The sequence below is a fragment of the Wolffia australiana genome, chromosome 11, assembly GCF_029677425.1.
Source record: "Wolffia australiana isolate 7733 chromosome 11, ASM2967742v1".
In the NCBI taxonomy this organism is placed as follows: domain Eukaryota; kingdom Viridiplantae; phylum Streptophyta; class Magnoliopsida; order Alismatales; family Araceae; genus Wolffia; species Wolffia australiana.
The window spans coordinates 10,967,867-10,989,725 of NC_135845.1; the positions used below are offsets into that span (position 1 = coordinate 10,967,867).

Below are 21,859 nucleotides of genomic sequence, written 5' to 3' on the forward strand. Positions count from 1 at the left end.
CTCGTCACATGTCCACGGATTTTGGAAAAATCTGCCACGTTCGCATCATGCGTCCCTCTTTGCGGCATCCTGTCACGTCCCGTCACCGGACGGCTTCACCATCACATGTGACGAGTAAAATAATCCTGTTTGAGAGAAGAATACTGTTTATACGGAGGAGAGAAAACCGGAGGTATATATCTCCAATTTTTTTGCGCGCGCGAATTAATGCAGGGACTTTTCTGCAAAATGGCAAGGAATTGAGTTAGCGATGCCACGAGGCAAAATCTCGGCCATCTGAAAGCTTAAATAGAATGATTTCTAAGCTTTTTGGTCATTTTTAAAGTTTTTAAAAATCTGTCACCGCTGTTATGCGTGGTCGCCATCCCGTCACCTCACCCGTCCGAGGTCCCCCGTCTCCGTTGCATCACCGTCACCATCACGGGTCCCTAATTTTGCCACCGCCAACGTCACGTCATCCGTCACATTGTCATCACCGTGACCTGTGACGTGACAAATGATAGCTGTTGTTCCCTATTCAAATCTAGAATAACATTTGGACTGAATCCTCCAATTAATTCACTGAAATACAAGCTGTGCTTTTATGCAGTAAACATCTAGATGAACCATATGCCTTAACCGTCATCATTTTTAATATATTGGATGGGCCAACTTTTGATGTTTGGCCAGTGGCTAAGGTGTGTAATTACAAGTAGGGTTCACCATAGTTTCAAGTTGTTTATCAGAGGGACGAGTTATACCTCGTAAGATCTTAGTTTTTTACAGAAAATCAGATGAAATTTTTTTGAATTTCTCTTTACCTATTTTTTATATAAAACAAATAATTTCATGGTTTTAGGACACACACCTACTCTTAGTCTGATTGGTCTATCTTTATCACATAAAAATCAGTATATATTCGTGATTGTACAAAATGCATGGACCATAAAAGTACTCCTACGCTGACTAAATTCCTTAGAGCCATTTTTCTTCAGCACCCCATTTTTATACGCTGCCAGGCATTAGGTCCAAATTCCTTGATCGTTTAAAAAAAACGGTTGAAAGAATGAGCCAGTGTAGACTTGCTTGCAGTCAAGACCCCATCTACACTAGATCTCTTTGAACTCAGGGTTGGGTTTGCTGTAATAACGATACATTTACCCCAACTTTTGGGGAATACAAACCTCTTGGATCGTGGGTTTTTAGCTAATCACTCTATGCAATTATAAAAAAATTAAAAAATTACAACCCATTATGTTTTTTAAGAAGTATTTTAACCTAATGTTTTCTAGTTATAATTCCTTCTGATTTATATGTGAATGAATCACTTCAGCTTTAGTACTATCAGTCACCTGGACCTCTAACGATTTGGATTTTTCTAAGCCTATTGTCTTCATAGGTCAGAATGAGACTCATAAACTCATTCAGAACATTTATAATCATTTATGATAGGTAGGCCACCGGTTTCGGGTGGTCTTCCTTAATGTTCAAAAAAAAAATCATTTACGATAATGATTTCGAATGTATTATTTTCTCTATCATATTCAAGGTATCATGCAAACTTGTATTTGCATCCATCATACTAAACTTCCTACAATCTAGTAAACAGTTGTTTCCTAAGTGTTACAACACATGCTATTTCGATGTTTTACAATACCATTTAAATTTAATGGAATTTCTATTTAATTTTCTTTAGATAATAAAAGGTCATTGATGATCAGGAATTCAATTATCATTGATAGTTATTACTGCTGTGAAATAACAGATATCATGGCAGCATTAAAATTCTCAATAAATTTAAATACGTTTCCCTACTGTTATTTCAATGGACATGAACATGAAAAGAAATATTTAGAAAGAGAAGAATATATGATTTGGAAATTTCATCTTTTGAAAACTGAGATAATATGTAATTCAGTACTCCTAGATGTGACTATGTAACAATTATTTTTTAAAAGAGATCTCTCCACATTCACCCTCTCAGTTCTTTAGATAAATTTGCAAATTTCTCTACCATCTATCTCATTTTTGAAGTATTTCTCAATGTATTTAATTTTAGAATTCATAGGATATCATAACATATTTTGAAATATCTGAGCCACAAGACGCATCTCAAAGCTTGATTGACGGCTATGAGCAAAAAAAAATTTTGGAATTTTTTGGTTCAAGCTTATCAACTTTGATCGTTCTGATTATTGATTTTCTTGCAGTGAGAATAAATAAATGTCATTATATTAGTATAGTTCTAATAGTTTGTGACACTATAATTCATACTTATCTTTTGATTCAAGACTTTTCCAAAAATATCATGAGTTTGTCTTGCCATAGTTTTCATGATAATTTACTTTGTGATAATCAATCATTTCAATTCATTAAGAGTCAACTGTAACATTAAATATCATGATTTTAAAAATAAAGAGTACGGTAATATTTTTTATCAAAATGGTGCATGAGTAAAAAAATATATAAGGGAAAGTCCCCTTGTAGCCATTCCGTAAGTAATACTGATGTACTAGTGTTTAGTACGTAAAGTGTATATTGATTCCTAATGTAATGCTTCTACGTCTAACTTGTTTGAAAATGAACAAAAATATATGATTGAAAAATTATTCTGGTCTTGAAAGTTTTATTTTGATTTTTGTATGTGAAAATTACATGATTTATTAATACAATTTTATTGTCAAATTGAAAATATTTTATTAAAAACTAGATTTATTAGTATACATACTGATTTCTCATATCTCTCAAAAAAATTCCCTAAATTTTTAAAGAAAATTTTGATAGTTACTGATATTCAATATTTTCATTAACTTATAAATTTTAATTAATTTTTAATTTTAATATTACCTAAATATTTTAATTAGTTTCTAAATTTTAAACTCTGGAAATATCATAATCTTCAAGATAACTTATTTACGTGTAACATCTACAACCCCTGTTTCTCTATCACATATGTTTTCATGGCATATTCATCTTTTCATTCAGTGACTAAGTATTGAAATTTTTGTACTTATACGTTGATATTTTTTTCAATTTAAAAAATATATAATCGTGGCTTAAATTTACATAAAGCTAAAGTGTTTTATGGAATTCAATTATTGGTAGAAGAATATATTTTATTTGATCATTTATTTCATACGATTGATATAGTTTTAAAATGTCAATATACTTTTTATCTTAATTGAATTGATATAATTCATATACGTTCATCTACATTTTGATATATTCTAATCATATTTTTTTGATTAATTGTCATTATTTTTTGAGTGAAGCTTTTGATTATCTTATATTTATTTTATTAAATATTTCCCCCTCCTATTTTACTATATTCATTGATTGACATCTGTTGCTATTGTGGATATTGGAAGGATATAACTTTGACTTGATAACTTATTATAAATAAATAAGGAATGAACAAACGACTTAGATAAGTAAGAAAGTGAAATTTTTTAGTGTGATTGTTACTAGATATTGATCATATTTCCTGTGTAAATATACAGTATGAGATTTATTATTTTGGATAATGATGCCTATTCCTATTGAGACAAGGGGAGTCAGGAGTTTAATTTGAGATACAAAATTGTAAGTCAAATTGAAATTGAGTTTTAAAATTCAGTTATCATGCATTATAGTCAATACTGAGCATTGATAATACATTCGTTTGATGAATAATTTCATGTTGAAGGAGATTAGTTAATATGGTTTGGAGTACTTTATAAAGAGAAATTGATATTGAATAGAGAGTTTATTGCGTGGGCTTTTATCTTATATCATATTATTTATATATAATTATAATTAGTACTATATTGGAAGGGTGAGAGAAAGAAATTGATTTTGTGGTTCATCAAGATTTATTGTAATAAATCTTTCATTGAAGTTGGAAGGCAAAAGAGAAGTGGAGGATCTCTCCTTCAGCTTCGAATTAGATTGGTCCTGAAGGAATATACATATCTACTTTGAGTTCCTTTTACTTAATATCATATTATTCTTGAAACCCATCCATACACTTCCTTCCATTCCATCCATTTATCCACATCTAATTTGTATCACCCTTTATCATTTTCCAACATATCCATTCCATTTATGTGCATTGATAGTTTCATATGTCTATGCATTATTATCATCATTTTCATCCCACCATATCTATGTAATTCTTATCTCCTAATCACTATTTTAACAAGCATTAATTCCCTAATCTCCATTCCATTTGGAGACATCACTTGCTTGTTAATGATTTTTTGGGATTCGAGGTTATATAGAGTATTTTGATTAACTCAATTACCAACAATATATCAACACAAAAATTTAAGATCAGCACTCCATGTTTTCCCATCAGTATTTGTTTATTAAACAGTTTGCATGAAATTAGGTACACCTAGGTAGATTCTTGATGAAAATAAAATTAGGGTAATTTGATGTTGTTAATTTTGTGTATAAGTAATAAATTTATAAAAACATATATTGACATAATTAATTCTAGCTATTCTCCTTAGGGATCGATGATTAGGGATTTAACACTATTAAAGTTGTGCTGAAGGAGAAACAAGAGGTGATATATAAAATAGTAGATAGTAGGAACGTGTAAATGTTGAGGTGAGAAGATGATAATCGTGATTTCATTAGAATAAGATGAATATTTATGCTAGTAGTAGATAGTAGGACATGCAAGAAGTGAGCGGTAGTAGAAGTAAGATAGAAAAAGACAAAAAGAATTGATGATGAGTTGGGATCAGAATTCAATTGATCAAATCCAAACCAAGATCAGTCGGCCAGAAAATTGACTTGGACTCAAAATGACCAATTCATTCAGATAACCCAAACTAATTTGATTAAAACTCTCCAATTAGGATCGTATTGGAAAGCATTGTTTGAATTAATAAATAAATAAATAAAATGAGAGAGAATGATACCAGGGAGAAAATGAGTGAGAGAGAGAGACATAGGATGAGAGCGAATGAAATATAGAGATACCCATAAGGTGAGAGAGAATGATAGAGAGAGATACCCATAGGGTGAAAGAGACTGAGAGAGAGATAGCTATAAGGTGATAAAGAATGAGAGAGAGATGTCAAGAGGAAATGAGAGAGGGTATAGAGAACTAGAGAGAGCGAGAGAGAGTGAATGAGTGAGAGAACATACAAGAGAGAGAAAGAGAGAAGTAGAGTGAGAGAGCAGAGAGAGAACAAACAAGAGACAGGGAAAGAGAGAAAAAGAGTGAGAGAGCAGAGAAAGAATAAACAAGAGAGAGAGAGAAAGAGAGACAGAGAGTGAGAGAGTGGAGAGAGAACAAAAAAGAGAGAGAAAGAGAGACAGAGATTGAGAGAGTGGAGAGAGAATGAACAAGAGAGAGAAAGACAAATAGTGAGATATAGAAAAAGAGAGTGAGAGTGAATGAGAGAGAGCATGAGAGAGAGAGATAGATCCAAAGAGAATGAGAGATAGAGAAAGCAAACGAGAGAGAATGAGAGAGAGAGAGAGATAGATCCAAAGAGAAAGAGAGATGGAGAGAGCAAATGAGAGAGATCACATGAGAGATATATATCCCAAGAGAGACAAACAGAGAGGCAGAAAGAGCAAGAGAATGAGAAAGAGAGAGAGATCGGGAGTGAGAGAGAGAGAGAGAGAACAAGCAAGATTCAGAGAGCAAGAGAGCAAGAGAGAATGACTTAGTGTGTGTGTGAGACAAACATAGATAATGAGGACGAGAGGGAGAGAGAGAACTAGTGGCAAGTGGGAGAGTGAGCGAGCATGAGAGAGAGAGAAAGAGAATTCTCTTTTTTTTAAAATGTTGAATTTTGTTCAAACAGTTCAAATAAAATTTTGGTCTATTTTGTTTTCTGAAATGAAATCAATCAAAAAGTTAGATTTAACTTGAGAAAAATCCTCATTCAATCAAGAGGTTTTTTCTGTTCATATGGAATCCCCCTGTTCAACCAAATTATTCGATAAAAATTTGATCAATCTGATTAACAATTTTAAACCCGATCCCTAAATGATGGAAAGACAAAGGGAATAAAGATGGAAATGAAGAAGTGTATGACTTAGGGTTTATGTTTTAAATAAATATGAGATGACAAGACAAAAGAAGGATGACAGGATGAGACGATATGATAATGGAAAAATGAAATGCGAAGAAGGAAGGAGATATATCTAATCTATGAAATGAGACGGAGACAAGTCATTTTAAAAGGAGAGAACATATCCTAGGTCCTTACATTCCACCATGACCAGGGCATTTTGCTGATGCAGACAAGCCTCCCCTTTTATTTGTTACCTCTCTTCAAGCACCCAAGACACCAATGAAAACTGGATGGATGTTAAAAACCTCAATCTCTTTCAAAGCTGCCCTAACATTTTCAAAGATTGAAATGTTAGAGGACAAAAAGATGAAGCTGCCCTAAAATGTTCAGCTCCATTGGCCTTGTGGATTGTCAAATATGAAGCTCTGAAATTAGATGAATCCTGGCCATTGATTTATACTATATACTTTTCTATGTCATCTTCGCCATCTTTACACCCCATTTAGGGTTTTGTTCCTTAAAATCTCTGTCCTCAATGAGTGGTTCAGTTTTTAATATATCATTCTCAATCAATGGTTCACGAGATGCGACATGTCCTCACGCAAAAAATATTAAAACAATAAATAAATAATATAATAATTATGTGACCCCACGACATGTTAACGTGCACCACATCTATTGGCAAGATGCCACTTCTCCTCAAAATATTTATATAAAAAAGCACAATGATTGAAAATTTAATGCATGTGACGTGGTGACGTGTTTTCCCGCACCATGTCAGAGTGCATTTGTTTTTTGTCTGATTGCAATATTACATGTGTACCATGAAAAAAGCCACCACTTTTGTCTTTTCAGGTAATCAATTTACAAATATTTTTATCTCCTTTATTCTCGGCTCTAAAAATAATATTTGTTGCAATTTAATTTAAGATTTTTTCCTTCTTCTACTTCACCCATGAAAATTAAAAATATAAAATCAAGTCAGTAATGATTAGCCACTATGACATCAAGATTTCAGATGCAATAATGATATATTTTTGGAAATGATTATCTGGTCAAATCAAAACAAATAATATAAATTAGCTGCCATTTGACCAATCGAATTGCACTATGAACAATAAAGATTGAAAACCTCTTAATAAAGTCCTAATATATATATATATATATATTTTCCAACTTAGAAAAATAATATCTTCAAAATCAATGTCATCGATCGTGTTTGCTTGTCCCAGCCCCAATATCGGATGACGATATCGAGACAGATGGTGAACCATATCTCAAAAATGGACTTACCGATATCGCTTTATATTGATACCTGATGCGAGATGATGATATTGGATCTCGGTTGCTACAGTATACCTGATACCGTTATCTGTCTCGATATCGGCATCTGTCCTCATCTCAAAGGTTGGATTACGTAATCGGATATTGACATCCGATATCGATTTTTTTGATATCTCATATACCAATTTAAAATATATTTTAAAATTTTTTTCATACGTAACTAAGCTACTGCAAGTCAAATATACTGTTTTGTTTGGTATTTTATGACTTTTGAAGATTTTTAATTTACATTTCTGTCATGAAATTGCACTTAGTCTGTCCTAGTACAAAATGTGCTAGATTTTTGTCACAACAGAGCACTTTTTAGGCCCATTAATTTTAAAGGCCTGGCATCTGGTGCAACACATGATTTTCTTCAATATCTGTTTGACAGAATATATTTATACTACTCAAAACTTTTTATTTGTTACATATGAGACAATATTCCTCTTCCTTAATACTGATATCCGGACATCAGATATCGTTATCCGGATACCATTTTGGTACGAATTTTGATATCCGATATCCTGATAATGATATCAGATATCCCGATCTCCAGATATAGATATCTGATATCCATATATCGATATACGATATCCAACTATCGGATTCAATATCCAGTAACGTCATCTGCCACGTTCGAAGCCCCGCGATATTCATCCCCATATCCGATATTGGATGGATTTTTTGATATTCGTCTGATATCTGATATCATAAACGACCTCGATAATATATTCATTATCCTGCACATGTGATGCTTATTAATGAATTACATAAATACATGCAATGAGTAGGTCAAATGTGATGAGATAATAATATGGGTGTCACTTGTCTTTAAATATGCTTCCTAATTTTATTGTTTCAGGGAACATAAGTTGTTAATGTAAAAGCACAACTTAGTGGGTTAATACGACCATATTTACATGTTTACTTTGATTAAAAGGATCATATGTGTGTTATCAAAACTAAAATGATTAAATGTATTTTATAATCATATTTTAAATTTGATATAGTTTTAGGTATTTTTGGATATTTTTCTAAAATCATATCCTAAAAGAAAATTATTTTTGGGTTTTGGGATAATTTTTTTATGCAGTTGATGACTAGTGATTGCCCATCTGATATCTGTATGATATTCCATATCAGACAACCGATATTGGATATCAGGTAGAAATAAAAAAACCTTTGGTGTTGAACAATATGTAGAATATGTGATTTGTTTGCACTCCAAAAGATCTGATACACGTGATAATTGTCCTCATAACATTTCTTTAACTTCTCATTTCATTTATCAACATTTGCTTTAAATTATGCGATGGGAATTAGAATATGAACTTTATCCAATCTATCACTGTACATCACCTTAGATTTGTTAAAACAATTCTTACCATGGTTTTAGGGCTAATATTTGATTTTAAACCCCAAGTGATTTATGTATCTTTAAAATATACCTTGAGAATCATAATTCCATATAAAATAATATTGTATTGAATGTTATACATATTAATTTGATAAACACTTTAATTCTTATTTAAATTCATTTATAATATTTTTCCTTATATATTTTTGGATGATTTTTTAATATTTTATGATATGTCTTCAAAATTTTAAAAACCCCTTTGGAATGGGTCTTTGAATAATAAAAATGTGATCGAGTTTAATTTAAGAATACCTTAGTGCACATGTAAAAATGTGTAAAATGTACTTTTCAGGGAAGACAATAATTTATCTGAATAAATCCATTCTTAGAAATAAGAAGTTGTACATGAACTAATGAAGATGAATCCTAGGTAACTTTAAAAATTCTCCAAACCTCCACTATGTCCTTATTGCCTCATTATAATTTTAAAAATCTCGGAAGCTCTGAAATAATGAATTACAGAAAAGAACTTATTTTATGAGCTAAATGAAATAATCAAATATTTATTTATAATTTTAGAATTTTATTCTATAAAAAATGTTTTTGCAAATTTATACCTTTAACACATGTAGAATTGGATTATTAAAAGTCAGTAATACATGCTAATATATCATCCATGCTAAACTTACCATTTAACTTGGAGGGAAACCTCATGATCAAGGCTACCACAAGTAGGCCTGGTGGCGACGACGTCAACGCACCATCTTTGGACGTGCCGCCACCGTCATCCGAGACACCTCGCATCCCAACCCATCATCAAAGGCAACTGAAGAACCGCCATGATGATGACCACATCAACGCACCGACGACGGAGGTGCCTCCACTTACGCATGACATATCCCGCGTCATGACATGTCACCAACGAGAACTGCAGAACCATTTGTGACGTGACGAGTCGACATGTCGCCTCGTCCTTGATGGTTATTTTATTTCTCATTTTCTCTTTCCTCCAAGGCCTATATGTAGGCCAATGTTGCAAAAGAACACTTAGCGAGTTTATTTCAAGAGTTGAAGTTTTTTTTCTCTCCTTGGAAGGGTCGCCCGATCTTCCCCATTCCGTTCCGGTCACCGCCACGCTCTGCGCCCTTGGCCATTGCCCAACGCCCAGACCGCCCGCGCCCCTGTTCCTTGGCCGCTGCCCTACGTCCAGATCGATGCCTACCTCGCACAGACAGCCACCCGCATAGGTGCCCACCCCGCGCATGCGCTCGCCCCGCGCAAGCGCTCACCCGCATAGGCATTTGCCCTGTGCAGGTGCCTGCCCGCACAGGCCCCCTGATGGAGGACCATCCCCAAGTTAGCGTCAATGACCAGCCCGTGGAACCTCGCAGGCAACCCCGCCGTGAAGCCCGAGCCGACGAGAAATACTCGTCCTTCAAGTATACGGCTTGACGATCTTCGCCTCTTGTTTCTTTTCTTTCTTCTTTTCCTTTTCGTAATTCTGCACATTTTCCCGTCGTCATGTCTCTGGGCCTCGTGTTCGGCCCGTCTCTGTTTCAGAAGAACTTAGTACTTTGTGGCTTAGTTGTGGGGTTTTCTTCCCCTAACCAAGCCCCAAACCTCTAGGGTTATCCACTCTCCTTGCCCTATAAAACGAGAAAGGATGCCCTAAGAGAGGGGAGAAGTTTTCTTAATGAGAATGTTTTTGTTTGGAAAAACGCCGTGAGCTCTCGTTTGCAGGATCGTGAAGGATCGACACCCCTTCCCGCCGTTCTGGACGGAAGAAGACCACTCAGAGTACGCTGACACCGATCGTGGGAGAGAGGAGCCCTGCGCCACCGCCCGAGCTGAAGAAGGGGGCACCTTCCCAATCTCTGGTAGCAGAACGTGAAGGAGAGGAGCCCCTTCGCCCCATTGCCCGGAGCAGAAGACACGGCGCCAGGAACCCTTCGCCCACCGACGAGAAGGAGGGAGCCCCTCTTCCACCATCGAGAGAAGAAAGGGGGGGGGGGCGCCCTGGGCTTACAGTCTGCCATTCGATAAGTATTAGAGCCTCTTCCGCCGTTCCGAACACAGAGAAAACGTCTGGAGACTGCTGCTCGCCGATCGTCTGAAGAGGAGTCTGCGGCCGCCATCCTGAGCAAGAAGAAGAGGAACTCAGTCCGCCCGGTCGTCGGGGAAGAGAGAATCCTTCATTCGGCGACCTGCCCACAGCCTCCTCCCCGCAGCCCCGTCAGTCCTGCCTCTGCGAGTGCTATTTCGGCATCGACGACCGAGAAGGCCGCCCGCCGCTGCCGACCGCCGCCTGCGCCCCGGCCGGCGCCCTTTCCCGCGTGATTTTCGGTTGCCCAGCGCTGCCGTGGGAACTGCCCGTCGCTGCTGGCCGGCTGTGCCCCCCCCGTCTTCCCCCCCTTTTCTTCTCACGCGCCGTCCAACGCGCCAGCTGCCGACGCCCGTGGTCGCCACTCCCAGCATTCTGCTTCTCCATCCGACGCCTGCCGCTCGGGCCCCGTCCGAGTCCCTCCGCCCCCCACACCGCCCAGCCGCCGTCGTCCCTCGCTCAACATCGACTAGGCCCGCCGCCCGCCGCACCTCTCCCGGCTTACGGTCCACCACGGCCTTCCCGGACCCTGGTCCGCAGGTCAGCTCACGCTCCTCTAAGTGCTATTACCCCTTGACGATATCGATCGTGTGCTCCTCGGCCGTGAATTATCATTTCCCTACATTACCTCGTTTCGGGTTGGGGAGAGTTCTGCGCTTTCCTTTTCCTCTCTCAACGTCTGCTACGGGGAGTTACGACCAGATCAGTGGATACCCGCTCGTCGGCGCTATCGTGATCTATCGGGTTAGCGGGAGTCCGACCGTACGGGACGCTGCCGGGTCCTTCGGCCATTTGGCTGCGGATACGTACTTCTCGTTTATTCTCGTGCATTTCTGCATCAATTTAAATAATTCTAACTTGACTTCTCGGAATTGAACGCCGCCCCGCGTGATGCAACGCGCGCCGACGATCCCAGCCGTCCGTGTTGCATCAACCCCCCTGCACAAGCACCTGCCCACACAGGCGCCCGCTCCGCGTAGGTGCCCGCCTGTGCAGGCGCCCGCCCGCACAGGCGCCCGCCCCGCACAGGCCGCCCGCCTGTACGGGCGCCCACCCCACGCAGGCATTCGCCCACAGAGACGCTCACCCTGTGCAGGCGCCCGCCGCACAGGACACCAGCACCAGTAACCTGCCACGCTGACCGCCCTCCACACCATCATGCGATCACGCCACCGCACCCAACCCTAGCCACTACATCACTCCCCACGCCCTCATGCTTGCCTTGCTGTCTAGCCTCGCACTCGTCAACGACTCGTTCAGAATTTCCCGCAGCCTCTTCATGCACTATCGAGTGTCGAGGTACTTCTACAGTCTTTGGTGCTGTGTTCTTCATCCGATATTCTTCGAGTGTTCATTCGCCGCCATTGGATTAGATTTGAACTTTGAATCTTCAAGCAAATAGATTGAATAGGCCTTTGAATCTTCTAGCGATCGCCCGTTCAAAGTTATTGATTTTGGTGCTTTGAATCGCCACGGTGGTTGTAAGACAGTGTTCCCACCCTCGACGATGAGAGGGGCTGCACCATCAGTATTTATACCAGATTTAATTTTCGAACTCGACCGTGTGATTTGTGGTCTGTTTTATCCCATCACCCCTAGTTGTCCTAGGATCCAATTCCTGTCATCACCTAGCTCCGTCACATCTAGTCATCCTGCATCAAGGCCATTCCTTGCCTACTCAACCTAGTTCATTATAACAACATCATCTAAAATAATAATTATTCATAAAAAGGGGTCAAATAGGTATCATGCTCACGGATTTTATTTACGTTTATCTAATTTTCTCATTCTTCTATTACTTTATCCATTTATTATATTGACAATTTGTTTATTTTTTATTTCCATTTTCTCCTCCCTATTGGTGAGTAAAAACGTTCTACATTATTTAAATTTTAATGTAATAAAAATCAAAAGTATCATATACAATGTTTGGAATTTTGTTTTTATTTTGTATAACTTTAGAATATTTACTAATTATGTTCTGTATTATTCTTGTAAACATACTTTATCAACGTTGAACTTCATAACCTTAGGAGGAAGGGCAAATTGGGAAATACCCAATCCATTCACGTTTATCTCATTATTCTCTAATATGTTAGATTATATAGTGTGGTGATAAGCCAAAAATAGGGGTGAATTTTGCAATTTTTAAACCCCTTGTTGTTGTTAATTTTAGCTTATACAATAAAATTTATAAAACCCTAACTTAACATGTATAGTGATAAGTAGAGGTATCATCCAAGGGAAGCTAGTAAGGAATCCAGTTTAATGCTTTACTTGAGTAATTCAACCCTAATTAGAGTTAATTTGATGTTCAATGAAGATCAAATCAACCTATGTAGACAAGGAAGTTAGAAAGGGGGGTAGAATAGATGAGAGGAATAGAAGAAATAAGGGGCTCCAAATTGAATTAATTGATCCAATTGAAAGAATCAAAGAATTCAATTAGAGGGATTAAGAAGAAAATTTAGATTTTTTTTGGTTGGTTCTGTAGGTTTGATGATTCATGAATAACTACTTTGTTGGATAATGAAATGGGAAATTTAATATCCTAGAAAGTTGACCATTTTTTAATGTTTTTTTATAGTTTTCTTGATATGCACGTGGAATAGCTAGGTAAATCTCTCACTTCCTCTCAATCCTAGTCGGGGCTTGTACATGCTGCTCAAGCCAAGCGATTTAGAAGTTCAGACAAGAATCAAGAAGAAAAATTAAGAGATTCAACTAACAACATCCAAAATACACCAAAAATTTAAATACAAAGAAGGAAAAAGTACCAAACAGGTTGATCCAAGTTGGATCTGCTCTTTGTCTTGCAGTTGTGATAGAGCGCCATCAAGAATGATCACCTCCTCCGAAAATTCAGCTTTTATACTTAGGTTAAATAGTAAAATTACCATTTTATCCCCATTTAGTAATTAATTTTTATCTATCAATGTAGGCTTGATCTGAATGATCCAACTATACAAATATAAAGAGGGGATCAAGATGAGCAAATTCATAAAAAAGCATCTCAATCGGACTTCAGGATCAAAAGTAATTAATAAATGAAAATTGACTAATCATAGCCATTGGATCAATTTTCATTTATCTAATTTAAATTTTCTTTAACACGCCATGATGTGTTGATCGCAGATTGGCAGGCGCATTTTGAATTTTGTTTTTTGGGTTTGATCTCCGAGCGCCACGTACCCCCTAGCGAAAAAATAAAAACAAAGAGAAAAGGTGATAAAAATGAGCGTGGTACATTTTGCTATGGACTTAAGTGTGCATTTTGTACAGCACGGGCGAGTCAACGAATGCCACATCACCGCCCGTGCGTGTGCGTTGTATGCGCCGCATGGGCGGTGAACTTACCTCCCAATGGCGCCCATCATCAAACGCCATCGGATTTGCATCTAGCGGCTGAGATGAGGCCACGTCGACTCCCGAAGAATCAATTGGACATTTTGCGTAAAAGTCCTTTTTAAAATGTGAAATTGCCGTCTGACGCCACTCAAAAGTAATTGTGTATATGCCCCTTGCGCATTCTCTCTCCTCTGATTTCTCATAAAAACCATTAAAAATACTAAGTAATTGCAATAAAACCTTGTGATTGTTTAAATAATAGCTTTACGCATGCATACACAATTGAGAGCTGTTTTTGATGGCCTAATTGTAACTGAAATTTACAAAAAGTGCCTCAAAGTTTGAAAATAACTTTAATACTCACTTCGGCCTTATAAATATATCATTTTCTTAATAAAAAATGCATTTCTTCCTCAAATAAATCTCAGAAAAACCCAATAACATTCTAAAAAATCCTAGAAAATTCTAAAAAATCAGTAATTCATCCCCATACTAATAAATCTTGAAATTAAATATTAAACCTGGCATTTTCATTTAAAAATAATATTTCAAGCTCTAATATATCCCTTAAAATTCATAAAATTAACAGAAATTTAGGGAAAAAAGAAATCACTTGCAAACATTATTTTCATGTAAATATATGATAACAAAGCCTTTTAATCTTGTTAAATGCATAAAATTGTGCTAAATTGCTTGAAATAAAGACCGACATTAGGGCGTTATCATGTGGCATACAATAAATCACTATTATAGAAAAAATTTAGTAACATCAGAAATGTAAATCATCAAATAGCTATCTTATCTATTATTGCTGATATTTTTCCATTGATGTTGCCTTTCGTTACTATTTCCCCATTGCTGATATTTTTTCTGTTTTTATTGCTTGCCAGTTTGAAAAACATGTAAGGGAATGATTGTGTCATTTGTTAAAAAGCTAATAATTTGGTTCATATCATGAAAATTTTATATTATTTGCATTAAAACTATTACATTTATTTTTTAGAGTGATAATCTGACTATTTGATATACTAACGGATTGTTTTGAAGCTAACTTGATGGAGGTACTATTTTTTTACTTTTATTTATTTTAAAATCTTACTCTTAGTTTGAGGTATCTAACTATTTATTACCAATTATAATTCTTATGAAATAGGTATTATGCACAATATTGATTGCTTTTCTAATTCACATTTTCTCCTTTAAAATATCAAAATGGTATCCATCTTTTTTACTCTGTTTTTCTCTCAGTAATTATAATTCACAATGTCAGATCTTTTCTAAGAAAGTAGGTTATATTTTCCTCCCACTTTTTTCACAAAAATAAAATTTTTATGTCTGAATCATCTTATCATTCACCTTTAAAATATTGAGATATATCACAATTTTCATGGGTATAAACATTGATGGTGAATAGATTTGATTGAGGAACCTTCTTCATTCCCTGATAGAGATGTCTTTTAACCCTGATTTTGATATGTTTTTTTATTTCTGACAAGAGAGGGAATTATTTAATTTTTACTGCTTATAACATGCTCACACAACTAAAATTTTAAAATAAGTTAATTTCACCATATTAGGCAATAAACACCCATAAGCACTGTTGAGGATGAGAGAGTGACATGCTTGGATGGCCGGTATATGGAGGTGCTTGAGGTGATGGATGGCATGTGCTTCTCTAAGAAGATACTGCCAGGAGAAAAAATCATGCAAAATAGATGTGGGTAAAATAGGATTCTCAAGCATGTCGGCGATCTTGTTTCTCCCACAGAGTTGGTGCTCTAGAGGCACCAAAGGAGGATGTACCTTGATGGAGCATATCAACTTATACACGAGAGTCATTTTCTAAGATGATATTATGAAGGTTACACTCCTCTAAGAGGAGTAGAAGAGTAGACAATTCTTATCCCATTAATTTCTAATTTTATATAAATGAGAAAATTAATTAGATTAGATATCATTCTCAAATTCAATATATTTATAAATAAAATTCATGAAATAAAATCTTAAGAAAAAACATCTCATGATATCATGACTAAACCCAAAACATATCAGTAATGCATCATTTAAGTTAAAATGAGACAAATCTTTTTTATTTTCCAGCATTCAATGTTTTCGTATTTTATTGATTTATGAGACTAACCCAAGTGGACTCTGCTGAGTCAAATTTATTTTTCTCACATCTTTTTGGAGAATTATTCAAAATAAATGGAAGCCATGCGTTGGACCCGGAAAAGAAACCCAAGACATGACCTAGATCATAAAAACAAACCCAATACATAAGAAGTGCATAGATAATCTAAAAAATTAGAGTTTTAATTTGTTTTAGTAAAATCAAGGGGGTGAAGAGTTAGAGCATGTTAATTTAAATTATTTGCCCGTTTCTTTGTAAACCATGTTTGCTTTCTACTCCCCATGGATTAGACCCTTATTCCATACTTAAGTAACTTTTATAAATATTGTTGCATATCATAAAGCCTTAAAAAGAATTTATTTTAACCCAACTTCCGATTTATCACAACTTCAGTTCCAAAAAATTAAATAAACTATTAAATTATCAGAATGGTATGGAAATTTTTTACTCAGTTTAAGTTTTCAGTAAAAAATAATAGCTTTGATATCAAATCTAGAACTAGAATTAACTTCAACTTGGGGCTCTTGAAAAATACAAAATGCATCTAAATGCTTTGATCTTGTGGTAGTTATATCAATGTGGAGGATATTCATATTAGTTATATGTGTTATGGTTGAATACAGCCATTCTATTAAATTTTATTCCTATTCCCCATCTTATACATTGAATTAAGGATTTAAATGTTTCAACCTTTTATCATTTTCACTTTAATTATGATATGATTTCTTGATTTCCGTTTTCCTCTATTACTCTAAATATAACCAAAATGGCTTTATCTTTAGAACCTATTTTTGTTTCAAATAAACTTCAGTTTCACCGTTTGGTTTTCTTGGGCTCTACCTAAACTTTATTGTCATATGAATATGTTTAATAATGTTTGCAATTTGGGTTTATAAATGAGAAATTAGATAACCATTGTTCTTGATGTGTCATGAACCAAGGATCAATATTCAAATATTTGATTTCCCTTGAATTCAAGATGTCCATTTTCTCAAAGATAGGTTGGCTCAAAATTTTCGAGTTATTGCGTATTAGTTGCTCATCTGATTCCCTGGTCCAAAATTGAGAGGACTAAGATATTTGTATGATTTATAATTGTGCACAAGAAGGTTTTAAAGAATTTATGGAGATTAGGTTTGTGTATTTAATTATGTCATTTGCATTTTTTAATAATCATTTCATGTTGTCTTAGGAATAATACTTCTAGAAACCAAAAAAAATAAAATAAAAATAAAAAACTTCTAGAAACCAATGCATAATAGGTACAAATTACTTCATGAGGGTATTTTTGATGTGGAAATATTTTAGGATCCCAGATATTTTTAATAATTTATTTTAGAGTGACATATTTCTCAATAGTTAGGTGATCAATATTTATCCAAAACATGATTAGTCACATTACTAAATAGAACTTAAAAATGTGTTATGGCTTATGAAAACTACCTCCTAGGAACATATTTGAAATCATAATATTCTTTGATGATCCGTTCCTAAACATATGTTAAAAAATGTAGATATAGAGTTAAATATATGATGAATAAGATTTTAAATTTTTTAAAATGGGTGAAATGATGAATTGGGAAATCGATATCATGAATAACAAGATGGAAATCCCTCAATTTTATGTGCAGAAAGCACCGAATAACACCAAATAAATCATTGTACGTGTATGTCTAGATTAAAGTATGTGTATGAATGAATATGAACGACATAAAAATCATTCTCCTAGTCAGTATTATGAATATCATGCTATTAATCATTGTAGAATAATGGAAATTATACATCTATGTAGCTGATGTGAATTGAAAAAATAATTAAGGGCACTCTAGATACATGCTAACCTATGTAAATTAAGGTAAAATTTGATTTCATAACCAATCAATTTGAGCACCATAATTTTTTTTGAAGATAATAATGATTGTCAATTATTTCATGTAATTCAGAGCCAATTTTATTGTTATATTAATTGACCAGTGATAATCACAAATAACATGGTAATTTCCATTAATTTCATGCACTTCATGTGTTCATTGTCCTTGAAATTATCATAAAACCATCTTATTAGAGTTTAAAATGATTTATTTCACTTTTATAATGAATTTACAATTTTCTTTATTTTATGGTGTTTTAACATAATTTTATGACATCAGTTTCATGAATAAAATACTTTCAAAAATCAGAAAATATCTATTTAGATTATTTAAATATTTCAAGGGGCATTATAATTTTATGCATTTTATAATATTTTTTATGGAATTTTATGAAGTTAAATTCATAAATAAAATAATTTTATTATTCAAAAGATGAAAATTTAAATTTATTTCAATATTTTAAATGAATCAAATGACTTTTCCACTCCTAGAAGTTGCTGCCAGGCTGGAAATCTGTCATAAAATTTGGAGGAGAGTGAAAATTGAATGAAAGAGAAAATTGGATGGCTCAGATCGCTCCAAATTGAAACAATGATATCTAATGATCTAGAAGGATTTTTGGGCTGAAATTTTAAGGGTAGTTCGATATTTCCTCCAAGGCCTGAGCTGAGGAGTTCTCAATCGGCGAAGCCTCCAAGTACTGAGCTTAGGATTTCTTAATCAGCAAAGCCTTTCACTCAAAACTTGCTAGCTCATTTTATTTTAATTATAATTTTAACTTTTATAATTTATTTTAATTATAATTTAAACTCTTATGAAAAAAATTACAGTTTTTAATTTTCAATTTTTCTATTTTTTGTCATTTTTTTCATTATCTCCGTTATTTTGATTTTTTTTATTTTGTTTACATATTTTACATTTTATAATACCTCTATGTTTAAAATCCTTGTCCTGAGGCTTATTTTGTTCTCATAAACCTGTTTTTTATACCTATGATATGAGGGGGTATGTCTCTGATTTGCTAAATTTTCTGTTCTCATACTTTTTCTGCCTATATTAGAATTATAATATGATATTAAGGGAAAAGGCTTAGACTGTCATCACATCCTCAATATCAATCTCATAATGAGACCAATAAATATCTTGAGCCTTTTTCATCACACCTCCTAAGATAATAATATCCTGACAAAGATAGTTAACTATAGCCTCTTTATGATCCTTAAGATTATTGACACTCAAATAAGAGTGTGGGATGTAACCTTTGGAGCCTAATTCACGGCATAAAGTTTGAGACAATGAGTCAAGAGTGCTAGTAAGCAACATGTAAGAATCTCTAAAATAGATTAATAAATTAATGCCAACGTAGACTGTCAACTCGTACAATCTATGACTCCTCACCAAGGTTTTGGTTTTATACTTATCACCACGATCCTTCCAAATTAAGGATAAAATCAGATAACATTTTCTCACTCCTTTCTTGAAACTTGGGATAGAAATGTGATCCTCACTAAAGAATGTATTAATCGAATAGTAAGGGATGGAAGTCATATCATCACCAGGACTCACCACTAAGTAACCAACTGCATAAGGGACATGAATTTCATTCAACATTACAGTCTCTATATCGGCGACAATGAAAGACCTACATTTATGTTTATATTTGGCTTTAAGTGTGTTTATATTATATGATATATGCCACTTTTTATACTTAAGTGATTTAACATTAGGCATATTAGCATTTCTAATATCAGAATACATAACTTTGATACTATCTCCAATCATATTATCATATATTGTAGTAATTGGAAAAAAGTCTAATTTAAGGGGTTCGGTTTCATTGAATTCATAATATATTATTGGATCTATAAATAGAACCCCTCGTCATTGTAAGACAAAAACCCTTGGATGGTGTTCCTAATTATGATAAGCGGCATGATTTGCTCATTTAAAATCTCGTTTGGGTCGGTTATTGTACTCCAAGGGCGAAAGATTAAATGTGCGACATGATGAAAAAATATGTGGCCGGCAAGTCAATCACACATTCCATATTTCGTTCCATGTTCATTAATACAACATATTAATTATAGTGCACGTGTGATGCTTATGATGAATCCCATGATTACATGATTGGACTTAGTGAATTATGATGAGATCGTAATATGGAGATCATTAGTCTTTAAGCATGTGTTCTAAACATTCCTCTTCGAAGGATACGTGAGAAGGACATCAAAGTATCTGGATAGAATAGCACTATTTAGCCTCACTCATATGATGAGTATGGCTGGTCCTGTAGCTATTAGTGTGGAGACACTTCGGTTAGATAGTGGGTGCTCTGTAGTGTAAAGAGTTCACTGAATTGATCCGCACGAATCCCTGAATGGTATTATACCGAACTTTCAATCAGGTCGATTCACATCACGATTGTGTAAGTGGTCCTTAGACTTGAGACACCAAAGACATCTTGTGGATGGACGGTTGTACTTTGACTATGGCCAATGAGTCTCTAATCATGGGATTCTAAATGGTCTTAGTTCGGGTACATTAAGAAGTGCACGAAGATGATTGAGTGGTCAAGATGGGATCATCCCCCCTCGGTATACGAGGTGACACCTCAAGGAGGACAAGGTGATGAAGTCATTGACTAAGGAAATGAAATATCAGAGAAGAGTTCTCTGATGATTTCCGAATGCATCAATACTAACTCGGATGACCGATTAGGGTTTGACAGTTGACCATACCCTAAGTCATCCAAGGAGCGTCAAGTAGATGAGGGACTATACATACATGGAAATCGATGACGAACAGGTTCGATGAAGTGAGTCGATACACACTCCTTTGTATCTTATAGAACACGAGGTGTAGCTTGTCACCCCACTCGTTGGAGACTTGACCTATCGATTGGGTTAAATCGATCCGACATTAATTAATCTATATGATGATATAGTTAATTAATTTGGAAGGCTAATAAATGTTATTGGGCCAGTGGAGTCGTTAACTAGACTGATACATGGGCCTAGAGGGTCACACGCAAATGGTTTTTTGAACTTCGAAAGATATACTTAAGTTTTGGGGGGTTTTATGAAAAATACCCACTTAGTATACAAAAGGGGAAGGCCCTAAAAGAAATTCATGGAGGCCAGAATTTTTCAGGGGCCTTCCCCTTCTTCTCCCCTCTCCCAACACCCTCTCTCCATGCCCGATGCGATCGAGACGATGTAACAATGATGGTAGAGGTAGAACGGGGCTCATCAAGGAGAAGGAGGAGATTTGATATGCAGAGGATCGCATGCATACATCTAGAGGCTGCACATTTGAGTAGCTCGACTCGGCTCACTCCAAGATCAAAGAAATCACGGATGTGACCTGTGTAAAGGTATTTCATTTCATAGTTTTATCGAGGTCGTTATGATTCTGTTACGTCTTCATCCATGTCAAGGCCTCTAGAACCCAACGCGACATTCAAATCAAGACACGTGAAGAAAAGCACCACTCGGCCTGTTGGGCATGTGACAACAAGGTTAGTGTAATCTTCATCTTTATTTTTATTTACGTCTTTGTCCCTTTTCTAGGTTATTGTTGCCCATAGCCTAGGTTTTCACTCTCTCACAGATCACTTTCAACTCCGCCACTAGTCGGTGTGTATCCTCCTTCATCTCCATCGAACCATCAATCGTAAAATCATCAACACTTGCCCCTTCTCCACTGCACATCGACACGTATTCGCTA

General features: G+C 35.4%; 1 long non-coding RNA gene across 1 annotated transcript; it reads left to right on the forward strand.

The window, feature by feature from the left end:
* Positions 1-10,376: 10,376 nt before the first annotated feature.
* Positions 10,377-12,729, forward strand: LOC144709845 (uncharacterized). Its single transcript, XR_013583114.1, has 2 exons — positions 10,377-11,323; positions 11,700-12,729. It is a non-coding gene; the product is annotated as an uncharacterized LOC144709845 (long non-coding RNA).
* The last annotated feature ends 9,130 nt before the right edge of the window (positions 12,730-21,859 follow it).